At 35.9% G+C, this 13,946-nt stretch overlaps 1 non-coding gene across 1 annotated transcript; it reads left to right on the top strand.

Annotated features, from left to right (window-relative positions):
- The first annotated feature begins 13,587 nt into the window (after positions 1–13,587).
- Positions 13,588–13,693, top strand: LOC124889047. Its single transcript, XR_007047664.1, has one exon. It is a non-coding gene; the product is annotated as a small nucleolar RNA R71 (small nucleolar RNA).
- The last annotated feature ends 253 nt before the right edge of the window (positions 13,694–13,946 follow it).

The following is a 13,946-nucleotide window of genomic DNA, read 5'->3' as shown; positions in this document are numbered from 1 at the left end:
CTTCTTAGAATCCCTAAGTATCTTGACCCTTAAGAATTGAGAGTGTTTTAGAAGTTATTTTGATTTGTTTTGGAGTGATAAAAACACCATAAATGGGTTTTAAGTCATGGGATCATTGGGAAAAGGTAAAATGTTGAAAGTGCCCTTAATTAAAAGTTAAAAAAATTTTGTCAGTTACTACAAGTCACTATACGACTTATAAGGATATGCTACATCTTGTCACCACGAGTCAAAGTCAGGAAAGTAGTTGAAGGACCATTCTCTGGTAACCCTACAATTCACACTATACGACTTGTCAGATAACCCCACGACTCGTAGAGTCCAAGTTATAGCCAAGACAGAAACACTTGGAGCATACACTGGTTTAGCTACGGATAGGACCATATGACTCATTTTGAGTCTTTATGACTCGTAACCACTAATCGCAGTCAAGGAACTAACATTAGTCTAGCATAGTAGTCTGGCTATGATTAGGTCCTTAAGAACCACAGTAACACGTTATGACTAGTAGGGAGAGTCATAGTCTGGGTAGTGAGTTTAAATACTCAAAAATTTTTCAAGGACTAAAATTTGGAGTGTTCCATTTTCTTTCCTAGGATCATTCATCCTAGAATGATGAGATAAGACATCTCTTGGCATGATTTAAGATAGAATACAACCACACTTACCTTTAACAAGGACCGAAAATAAAAATGCTAAGATTAACACATACTTTAAGTACGATTATTTGGAATAGGGAATAAGAATGGGTATTCGGACTTCATGTCCTCTTCAACTTCCCAAGTAGCTTCTTCAAACTTTTGGTTTCTCTATAGAACCTTCACTGAAGCCATATCCTTAGTTTGCAACTGACGGACTTGCTGATCCAAAATCTCAATCGAGACTTTCTCACATGACAATGGGGTCCGAAACACCACTACTTTCTAGTAGAACCACCATGGAAGGATCAAACACACACTTCCTCAACATCAAAACATGAAAAATCAGGTGAACGAAACCCAAACAAGGAGAAAGCACTAATTCATAAGCCACATTACCCACTTTCTTTAAAATCAAATATGGACCCATATAATGGGGACTGAGTTCCCCTTCTTTCCAAACTGGATCACTCCATTCATAGAAGTCACCTTTAAGAATACCCAATCATTAGCTTCAAATTCCAACTCCCCTCGCCTCACGTCCGCATAGGACTTTTGGTGACTTTGGGTGGTCTTAAACCTATCTCGAATCACCTTCACATTCTCCATAGCCGAATAAACCAAATCAGGATCAAACAACCAACCTCAAACCACCCAATAGGAGAACGACATCTCCTACCATACAAAGCCTCAAACAGAGCCATCCCAATGTTAGAGTGATAGTATTATTATATGCAAACTCGATGAGAGGTAAATGATCAACCCAACTACAACTAAAGTAAATCACACAAGCTTGAAGCATATCCTCTAATATCTAAATGGTCCTTTCCGCTTGTCCATCCTTTTGAGGGTGGAAACCAGTGCTAAGGCTCATCTTAGTTCCAATACCTCTCTAAACAAATACAATAAGTGAGACACAAACTACATACTATAATCATATATAATAGAGATAAGTGCCCATGTAACTTGATAATTTCCTGAATGGACAACCTTGCATAATCCTTAGAAGAGTAATTAGTCCTCACAGGTAAGAAATAAGCAGAGTTAGTCATCCTATCCACTATGACCATATCAAATCAAACTAACTACACGATCGTTGAAGAGCGATAAAAAATCCATATTAATCACCTTCCATTTCCACACAGTCAACTCGATTTCTTAAAATAATCCCCCAGGCCTCAAGTGCTTCACATTCACGTGCTGACACACCAAACACTTAGCCATAAAATTAGCCATATATCTCTTCATGTTAATCCACCAGTAGATCTCTTTTAAGTTATGGTACATCTTCATTGAACCAGCTAAGATCTTCTCTCTCATCCCATTAATATTTGGAACACACAACCTACCTTAGTACCTTAAGATACCATCACCACACTCTTGAAAGCCATTACTTTTTGCTGACTAATATTATCCTTGATCTACATAAAGATTAGATCCAAAACCTATTTCTCTTTCACCTCCGTACCAAGAGATAACTTGAGCACTTTTTGCACAATCACACCTCCACCTTCGGATTCTAAGAGACAAACCCCAAGATTTTCCGAATTGAATATCCTTTACCAAACCTTGTTTCTCCCCATCAACATAAGATAAGCTCCCCATGGATGACATACTAAGAGAATTAGCAACCACGTTAGCTTTACCTGAGTGATAGTGTAGACTCATATCATAATCCTTGAGTAACTTAAGCAATCTCCCTTTCCCGAGATTCAACTTCTTCTGGGTGAACACATACTGCAACCTCTTGTGATAAGAATAAATGTCAACATAAACTACATACAAGTAGTGGCACCAGATCTTTAAGGAAAACACCACAGCTAACAAATCTAAATTATGGGTTGGATAATTTTACTGATGGACCTTCAACTACCTAGAAGCATATGCAATTACTTTTCCTTGCTACATCAACACAGAAACTAGTCCTATACGAAACGTATCATAATAAACCACGAAGCCATCAGTAACCTCGGGTAGGGTCAAAATAGGAGCAGAGTCAACTTGTCTTTACACTTCTCAAAACTTCTCTCATAGGCATTGGACCATAGAACCTTCACTTTCTTCTGGATCAACTTAGTCAATGGAGCAACAATAGATGAGAAGCTCTCCACAAACCTCCTATAATAAATGGTTAAACCCAAGAAGGTCCAAATATTAGTTGGAGTCATGGGTTTAGGTAATTTTTAACCATCATAACTTTCTGCAGATCCACTATGATCCTATTATGGTCTATCGTACAAGTAAGTGCACATGATTGTACAAGTAATATAGTGACTCAAAAGAATTGGATATCGAACCCATGAGGACTAATTGATTAGTAATTTACTTAAATTTAGTTTCGACAATAATGCATTCAAATGTTTCAGAGCATCAAAATGGTTGTAACAATTTAATAAATAATTTAACAAATGGATAAATGACCAAGTGTGTTAATCGCAATGTAAGCTAGGTTGTAAATAATAAGAGAAAGAATTGCAGGGTTAAGACACTCTTAAAAATCATCTATCCTTATCGTTATTATGTTGGTTATTGGGTTATTGATTCGTAGGTTTTAAATTATAGTCATGGTATTCCAAGCCTCTAATCTTCTACCTAAAAGGACATCACAACTACATCATTGAGAAGAGATGCCTTAATCTATTTAGATACTTTAAGTTATCTTCCTGCATATAAACAAAACAACACTTCTGGGTATATTTCTATCCTAGACGCTACTTCAAATCCTTCATTATGTAGAAGAATTTGAAATTTCTCCTTAAACTCTTTGATTGATCCTAATGATACCCCTTTTGGGTTCACAAAAGGACTAAACATGTATTTTAATACTGGCCATGCATTAAAATAGTAAAAACAGGAGAATAAGAACAACCTATGCAATAAACCAACGTTCAATCACTCTAAGAATATCAAAATACAATCATGTTCTTGGCCTCAAGCCTAGAACAAAGGACTTTAGCCACTCATATTGGAAATCTACATCCAAGAAAAATAATTAATCATACCAAAGTTAAAGTTGGAAGTTGAAAAATGAAAGAGACCTAAGAAAACTCCTATATGGTTTCTGCCCTTGCTATCTGTATGCCAAAGATCTTCGCAATTTTTGTAACTGTCCCTTTTATACTAGGGTGGACTACACAAAATTTAATCAGCTCTATTCCATGGACCTTATCACGATGACTAAAGTCTGTGGAACATTGATATCGTGCCTGCTTACTGGAATGTACCATCCAAAGTTAATCAGACTTTGTGCCACGAAAGTTATCGTGGATACTAAGATCTGTGGCACGGGGCTATCATGGACTTTTACTGGATTATGTCATTTGATTTTAATTCATCAACGTGCCATGAAGCCTAACACAAAGGCTAAGGTTTGTGGCATGTTGGCATATTATTTACTCCATTTCCAGCTTCTTTGATGTTCTTTTGCTTTTGGGCTTTATTCCATGCTTTCCAAACCTTATTCTAGTATCTTCATGCTCATCATGTTACTTCAAGTGCTTCTATAATCCAATAGCTTCTCATTAATGTATCTAAGCACGTCAATTGTACCATGATCAAGCCATGTAACACTAATCACATCCATTAGCTCAAGAATGTGATTTAAACTCAAACACAATACATTTTTTCAAGTTTTAGCTCATAGATCAAGTACAAATATGGGTAAATAATGGCACTTGTGTGTATAAACACTCCCAAGATCACCACCCCACACTTAGAATATTGTTCATCCTCGAATAATCCTAGGCAATTATTATAACACATTTATGCTTCACACCATAATATGTACAAGACACTTTTGTTGGGCACGCACAAGCTACTCATTACTCATCAATTTTCATCTCTAGCATGTCATATCACATACATAGGATTAGTATTTTTAAACTTCCTGGACTCAAGAGTTAACCTAGAATGTTGGAAAACCTACACACATTATTCACTAAAGTAGCCTTACAGGTTACCTAGCCATCCTCCACATGCCCTCTCATAATAAGATAGTTACCTATATCCGCTCATAATCATACAATCTATTATAAGAATGGGTACATAGAGAACAAATTTCAATCACTCTCTAAAATAATTTACACATTATATATGATGAACCATAGGCTTTACCTTAGAGTATTACTCCACTAATAGTTGAATATTAAGATGAAAAATCAAATAGGTCTTTAAAGGTTGTAATGTAAGTTAAGGGATGGGTAGGAACTTTTTAGGTAAAATAGTGGCTTATATCCCTAAGAACTTTAATATATCACATGAATATTAAAAACATTCAATTAATAACCAAGTCTTTACCTTATTAATTTTATCCTTTTATTTTATTTTGGCCCCATATCATTAAGCTGATTCATATACACTGTGGAAGAGAGTCTAATTATTCAACACATTATTTATTTTTCTTAACCATTCTTTAGTCTTTTCATCACCCAGCTCCCAAACTCATTGTACCTTAATTCTTACACCAATAGCTAATTTTGGGGCTTCACTGTCACCTTTGTCTTACTTGTCTTTCAACTCTCTACTCAAATAATTTTTCACTAAAGTGTCTAGGAGCTGTGGATGAAATTAAGGTCGAACAAAGAAAGGGTACATGATATATGTGAGTCTTCCAAAGAAAATAGGCTATAATCTCAGCATGGCTAACTAGGAATAATCATAAGTATAGGTAAAAGAGGTCTAAAACATGGCTTTCAACAAAATGCCTATATCATCTCCTAGATTCAACACTCTTTATTTCTCTTTGTAAGTACATCAGGCAAGTTCTTGACATCACTATGCAAGTGGAATAACAAGATAATCTCACTCACACATAGTGCATACTAGATTCTAGTAGGATCTCTTTAGACTCTCGATCTAGTAATTGCATAAATTCAAAATAAAGCCAACAAACTAAGAGTTACACAATTGAGATTAGGTGTCTTAACTATATACCTATTTTTTACTTTGACATGTTTCTTTCTAAAATAAGTGTTTCTCATGTCATGTAGCCATATGGCCCACAAGAAAGCACCTCGCATCAGCATAATGGTTGGATTCTTCTCATTTATTTATTCCCTAAGACTAATTCTCCTTAAGATGGTCATCATCCATCCATCATAGAGGAAGGAACCAAACTATGATGAGTTATTAAAATCTCCCTAAAAATAAAAAAATTACTCCTAAGATTAACAAAGCAAGTAAAATTACAAACTAATAAATAATGAAATAAGTAAAGTAAATAAACAACTGCTAATTACCAATTCATAAAGTATCATAATTACTAACTATTATATACCGAATAGATAGAATGTCATATAATATCACATCAACAATAACAATAATATCCAAAAGTAACAAAAATGATATCTATGATAACAAAAAGTGAAGTACGAAGAATAAGAACCACCACCCCACATAAAATGTATCACTGTCCTCAGTGCTTACAAACATAACCATGTTATAAGGTGGTGTAACACTCCCTGATCAGGCCTCATCCATGTCATTAGGTTTCACCTCCTAAATCTGGTTCCATAACCTTCTCCTTCTCTGACTCAATATTTGAATCTCTCATCCACTGCTCTTCATATGTTGGAACATCATTATCTACAATCTCTACAAAATCTAGGCCTATCTGTAGTAAGTTCTGGGCATGGTGACCGAGTGGGTAATCCATCTCTACAACATGAATCTTCTTCCTTGTAGATGGTTTACCCCCTACTTTCAACTGAAGCATCTGCAGCCCGTAGATGCCTATAGTAATCTCATCATCCTAAGCATAACACTCAGGCAAAGTAAGTACCGACCCCATATCAAAAACCCGATTCCTAGTCACGTCTATAGGGCATGTGTCCTCCAATGGCCTATAGTCTAGAGCTTCCTCCTCAACATTGTGACCCCTTTGAAACCTAGTCAATTAACCACCAAATCCATATTTGTACCCCTGATGGTAGTGCGTCTTCTTCATCGCGGACTGGATAAGAACACCTATATTAATCTCAATATTATCCTGCATCAAAGCATAAATCAGGAAGACCCTATCACGAGTAACATATGTCATATGCTTCCCCTGAATAAAGCAATGACAGATAATCTTCCCCTACAAGCATGCCTCCCTGATCATTTGAGCAAACGGTAAGGTCAGGTGAAGGCTACTCCCTCTGTGATGAACCCACCTAGATATTATCGTAGAATAAATATTTGATGTATACATATGTTGTGGTAATATTTAGTTGCCTCAACTATAGTGCATCTGCCTCCGGAGTACCTAAGATAACATTTAGATCATTGGCCGAGAAAGTTACTACTTGTCCATGGATCTTCACCTTGGAATCAAGATCCCTGGGGTCTAGTTGGCATAATATTCTCTGATGAGGTGTAAGTTGAACTCCATGGGATGCTAAAAAAAAATTTACGTGCAGCTACTCCAACCTCCGTACCATGCTAAGGTACTTCCTTAGTAAGATCTCCTAATTTATGAACTTGTTGGGGTCATATTTAGTTTCATTGTGCTTTGAGTACCATTTCTTTCCAGCTTTCTCTACCTATCTAGTTCCATATATATATGTGACTGACCATGAGGAACTGTAGGAGCTCTGGGTACCCTGCCTGTTGGTTTGTTTCTCCTTTTCGAAGGCTCAGATGGCCCAACAATATCTTTTTCATTTTGTTTTTTGCTGTCCATTATACCTGTCAGTTAAAATATGCTAAAAACTTGTTAGAGAGGTCTCTTTTTAATCTAGCAAGCACTAAGTGTGGAAGGGTTTTGAAGCCACCCACACTTAGTTGCTAGCATATGTGAGTAGGATGTGAAACTATGGTACTTATACTTCCTTTTTTAACTTTATAACCTCAGTGTCAGAACCCCTTCAACAAATAAATGATTAGCCTAAGTGTCTATTTTTTAGGAACAAGGTTTTCTTTGCTATGAAGACATTGCTTTATTCAGACTTCAAGCACACACCACACTTGGCACATAAAACAGTCATAAAAATCACATGTAAGACTATCACGGGTTTTCATATCAACACATAATAACATTGCGAATTCAAGTTACACACTAGTTCCCACCCTACTCAGAGAGAACAAATATTTTAGCTATATTCTAAAACAGTAGTACAATAGTCAAAATGCATTCATGCAACAAAACTCTTTTTTTATTCAATTACCTGTGCAACCATGAGTCATAGCTTATTCACGAAAGGTCAAACCGCACCTAAGAATCAATACAAGACAACCAAAATATCCTCTTTTGCATAAACTATGCACTCCACAGGTTCCCAAAATGTATTAACATAGTTGTATGAACCGAATTCTCCACATCAACACAATCCAATTCATATCCACAAGAATAAATTATAACATAACAAATTACTATGCTCCCTTAGTTTAGATTATAACTACATTATGAGTTTAAATTATAAGCACAAGTGCCAATAGTGTTAATGTTCAATGAACACACTTGTGACTTCTTTGAGAAAAAGAACACCTGTAATACCACAAACATGATTAACTTAGTGTATGCATTACATCCCCTCAAGAAAAATATCATATGCTAGGACATTATCCAACACAAACTATCAAACACTAAGGGAAATTATAGTACAATACTCAAGAGTTCATTATGTGTACATGTTCAGTTACTTCTCATTTATAATTGCATATAATAGTCACAACGAGTCAAGGCACCAAACACTTAAAATCATAACCCTAATTACAACTCACATTAATACTAAACTTTTCATAGGGCTAACAGTACATAACTAGGCTCCACACACTCTCCACACCTAATTTCATTTCTATCATGCTAAAATTAGTGTCCTTTTAGTAACACACTCAGCACACACCTAAACATGATCTTAAATCAATTTCTAAAATATAATTCACCAAGTTATGTTCATGTGTTGGTGCATAAACCATTGTCACAGTTTAGGAGAAGCGAAATAATTTAAAGCAGACAAAGAATCGCATTTTGGTATTTACTTATGCACCCATTACTTAGCTTAACAAGAACTCTAACAAATAATATCACTTAGTTCAAAGTGTGAGTTTTTCAACCACTAAATGTGAGTTAAATGAAGTACAAAAACTTGAGTACATACCCAAATTTAAATTGTGGAGAAGAGAGGGGATTTTTTCTTGGTGTGTCATGCTTGGGTTTGAGAAATTTCTAAGAGAGTTTGAAGGGGGTAGCACGTTAGGTTGAGATTAAGGGAAGTAATAAAGGGGAAATTGGAAATTAAGGGGTGTTTTCAATGGGGATTTTGGGTTATTAGGTGTTGGCTCAGGTTAAACCCAACTTTTTAATTAAAAAAATGAAAAAGTAGCCCCTCCATGCCATAGAGCTTAGTTTCTGTGAAAGGCTCCATGGAACTTCAAAATCATAGAAGGCTACTAGAATTTGCCTCCGTTGAATTTCTTTTTAGCATGACACAGACCTTATCTCGAAGGATAGGGTTTGTGGCATGGAGGAATCACATAGGGCCACTATTTTGTGCCTTTGGGGGATTTTGGTTCCCCCTTGTGCTCACCTTTATTTTTCATCAACTAGATTTATATTTTATGTACCTGATGGCCTCCTAATTACACAAATTATGCACTTTCATTTCTTCCCTATGCCATGAAGTTTCTCAAACCTTTAATCTAAAAAAAACAAAAAAACACATGAGAAAAAGGTAGGTTGCCTCCTACCGAGCGCCTTAGTTCTAGTTGTGGCTTGACATATTGTTTTGTATTTTTGATTTATTTTCTCTTTTTTTTTCTCAAATAAAAAGGAACTAACCTATGGTATTACATTATATTTGTCGGTTGACTCCCATACAGTGCCTTATTTAATGTCGTGGCACGGCCAAGTTCAACTTTATTCTTCTTTAAATGTGATGGACGTCTTGTGCCTGTCCACCTGATCCGACCAATAATGCTTCACTCTTTATCAATTTACCAGAAACATTGCACTTTAGTCTTCCCACCAAATTTCAACAACCCCATAAGGAGTCATTCTCTCAACTTTAAAGGGTCCAAACCACTTAGATCTAAATTTACCCAAAAATATCTTCAACCTGGAATTGAATAACAATTTGTTTTTGAACCAATGATTCACAATATGTGTTCCTCCATCACTAATGATTGCTTTGTGTATTCCAAAAAGAGAGAATATATTCTTCTCAATAAATTTCATCACCACTCTAGCATCAGTAGTGGGAAGCGCTACAGCCTTCACCCACTTGGACACATAATCTACAAGCACCAAAATATACAGATTACCATTTGATGGTGAAATCAGGCGGGCCCATAAAATCTATCCCCTACACATCAAAAATATCCACTTCAAGTATATTATCAAGGGCTTTTCATGGTACCTTGAGATAGTGCCCATTCTCTAGCATTGATCACATTATCTCACAAAACCTATAGCATATCTGAACTACATAGGCCAGAAGAAACTAGACTATAATAACTTTCATGCGGTCTGTTCACCTCCATGATGACCTTAATAAGGTGATGGATGATAACTTTTGAGCAGCTAGTTGGATTCAACTTCTGAAACACATCTTGTCATAATTCTGAGCGAGAATCATGGAATAGCTTCTCCTATTGTTGACTTGTGGCATCTGGATACCACTAACCAGCAAGTTCACTATATCAGCATACAATGGGACTTCTACTAGATCTAGTGCCATCAGCTATTCGTCTGGAAATTCCTCTTTAATACATAAAGTATCATCAGTAATATGAGCGTGACTTTCAAGCCTCAATAAGTGGTCAGCTACTTGATTTTCAGCTCCCCTTCCATCATAAACCTTCAAATCAAATTCTTGTAGCAGGAGAATCCATTTGATTAGCCTTGAATTGGATCTTTCTTATTGAAAAAATATCGAATGACAACATGATTCGTATAGACAATCACTTTCATACCCATCAAGTATGCTCTGAACTTGTCTAATGCATATATAAGTGCTAACATCTCTTTCTCTGTGAATGTATAATTGATCTGGTCTACATCTAAGGTTTTTATTACATAGTAGATGGAATGGAATACCTTATCTTTGTATTGCCCCAATACTTCTCCAACACCTACGTCACTTGCATCACACATCTCAATCTTCTTTTCAAATTCTCAAATGCTTTTTGACATTCAACCCCAAATTCAAAGTTTACCTCTTTACTGAGTAGCTTGCGCATGGGACTTGCTATTTTTGAGAAGTCTTTGATAAACCGTCTGTAAAACCCCGCATTCCCAAGAAAGCTTATTACACCTTTCATTGACATTAGATATGGTAGCTTTTCAATGAACTCCACATTAGATCTATCCACTTCCAGTCCTCTTTGTGACACTTTATGACTAAGGACAATACATTTCTTGACCAAAAAGTGGCATTTCTACTAGTTTAAGACTAAGTTCATCTCCTCATATCAAGCCAGGACTCAGTCTAAGTTCTAAATACACATATCAAACAAATTACCAAAAATGGAAAAATTATCCATAAATACCTTGACAAAATCCTCCAACATGTCATAGAAGATAGCCATTATGAATCTCTAGAAAGCCGCTGGTGTGTTGCATAGACCAAAGGGCATATGTCTGAATGCATAAGTGCCATACGGACAGGTGAAGGTTATTTTCTACTGATCTTTTGGTCTATGGCTATCTAATTATAGCTTGAATATCCATCTAAAAAGTAGTAATATTTCTGTCTAGCCAACATGTCTAGTATTTGATCAATAAAAAGAATGAGATAGTAATCCTTTCGAGTGGCATCGTTCAACTTCCTGTAATCTCTACAAATCCTCTACCCAGTCATTGTGCATTTTAGATTCAACTCATAATTCTCATTAGTCACAATAGTCATCCCTCCTTTCTTTAGAACGCACTGAACATGATTGACCTATTTACTATCTGAGATGGGATAAACTATTCCAGAATAAAGACACTTAATGACTTTTTTTCTAACTACTTCTTTAATAACAGGATTCAGTCTCCAAAAGTGTTGTACACTTGCTTTGTATCCCTCCTCCATAAATATTTTATGCATATAAAAGACAAGATTGATTCCTTGAATATCTGACATTTGCCATTTGATTGCCTTTTTCCTCCTCTTTTGTACTGTCAGTTCCTTTTTTACCTACACATCATATAATCCTACAAATAAAATCATAGCTAAAGTATCATCATCACTAAGGAAAGTATATTTAAGATGAGAGGGAAGAGCCTTGAATTTTAGCTTCAGTGTTTTCTCTACATATGCCTTGAGAAAGGGACCAATAGGTCTATTCAAAGGATCAAATTCTGTCTTTCTGGTAATAATGCTTGTCACATCCAAAATCTGAACCATTTCAACTACTTCAACATCACAAAAATTAACATATTCCACCAATGCTCGCTCCAAGGGATCCTTGGATGTAATAAGGCAAAAGTCAGACTCGAGATCTAAGAATGTTACATGGGATTGTTCTTCATATACTGCTAGCAGCTTCATTGCCTTATATACGTTGAATACCTTCACCTTGTCATTGGCATGCATAGTCAGCTATCCTAAAACTACATCAATCAATGAATGACTAATTGCTAAAAAAGGACGTGCTAAAATAAATGGAAATTTTAGATTAGCATCAAAATCAAGAATAATAAAATCCACCAAGAAAATAAGTGACCTACTTGCACCAATACATATTCAACAATTCTATCTGGTCTGGCAAGTGAATGATCAGCCAACTTCAAAACAACTATGGTAGGTCTTGGGCTTCCTAACCCCACCTTTATGAATAAGGATGTGGGCATAAGATATATGCTTGCCCCTAGATCACATAGACCTCAAACACATATTGATTACTTGATTATAATCTTAATAGTGAACCTCCCTAAATCCTTCAGCTTTGTGGGTAACTTCTTCTAAATTCATGATATGCACTGTTTAGTAAGTGCCACAGTAGCGTATTCAGTCAGGTTGTTCTTGTTGGACACGATGTCCTTTATGTAGTTAGCATACTTAAAACTTTGTAAAACATCAATGAGAGAAATATTAATGTGAACCTATTTCTACACATCAATGAATTTCTTGTAGCATACTTCCTCTTAGTGTTTCCTCATCCTTTATAGGAAAGGTGGAAGTAGCTTTGCATTTTCCACTTTGGTTTCCTTTCTTTAAACTTTATCTTCCACAACCTTCTTTTCATTCTATGCTTTTTCACCATCAGTAGCCTTGTGATTCACTTGCTTAGGTTTTAAATCTTCTACTGTAGCCCACTCCTAGTATAAACTGCAATCACCTATTTTTGATTTAGCTAAGTATCACTAGGTAAACCTCTCTAAGGTCTAGTATTTTGTGCCCATATAATTTAACCCATTTTAACCTCCAAGTTATTTATAATCATCTGATGATTCTTCACATCTGCCACCAACTGTGCTTGACTATCCATAATCTACTTTAGCATCTCTTTAATATTTCTTGATTGAATAGTGGCTTGATTCCCTGGAACATGCTGCTGTTGATTCTGATTTACTTGTCCACAATATTAATTTGCATTCTGTGTCTGATTTCCACCCTATGATAATTTCCCACATAATTGACAGACTCTGGATTAACTGCACAAGCATCTACTGCATGATCACTATTTTTGCATACCTCTCACTAAGTTTGAGCCTGTTGAACTATATTTGCTCTTCCTGAAGTGGACTGTGTGATCTCTAAATTCATATTGCAGAATTATGTAGTTATTTGATTTTGTAGTGCAACATTCTATGTTGATATAGCTGTAAATTGATCAACCTCCAGCACCCCTGCAACCTTCTTTTGAGCACTTCTTATTGGATAAATATGCCACTCAGGATTCCTCTATGAGATTAGATTCTGTATTGTGTATAATTCATCATACGTCTTTTCTAGTGCCTGTACACCTGCTATTGAATCCAAGATAATCTTGGTGTTTGGCTTAAAACCCTCAATGAAAGTATGTACCAACAGATCATTAGTCTAATGATGTTGAGGGTAATATTTTAGCATAGCCTTGAATCTTTCCCAGGCTTGGTAAAAATTCTCTCTATCTTTTTTCCTGAAACTTAGAATCTCACTTCTTAAACTTGCTATCTTCCTAGATATAAAGAATCAAATAAGGAATTTCTAAGCTAGATTACCCCAGGAAGTGATGGAGTTTGGTGGTTCAGCATTTAACCACCTCTTTGCTTCCCCCAACAGAGAAAAAGAAAAGATAGTTAGTCTAACGTAATCAGTAGATACCCTAGTAGGAATATAGATATCACTGATCTCAAAAAAGTTCTGTATGTGCTGCTATAGGTCCTCATGAGATAAACCTATGAGCTTCCCACTCTTGCAC

The sequence above is a fragment of the Capsicum annuum genome, chromosome 11 (genome assembly GCF_002878395.1).
Source record: "Capsicum annuum cultivar UCD-10X-F1 chromosome 11, UCD10Xv1.1, whole genome shotgun sequence".
Taxonomy (NCBI): Eukaryota; Viridiplantae; Streptophyta; class Magnoliopsida; order Solanales; family Solanaceae; genus Capsicum; species Capsicum annuum.
This window is presented reverse-complemented; position numbering and strand designations above follow the sequence as displayed.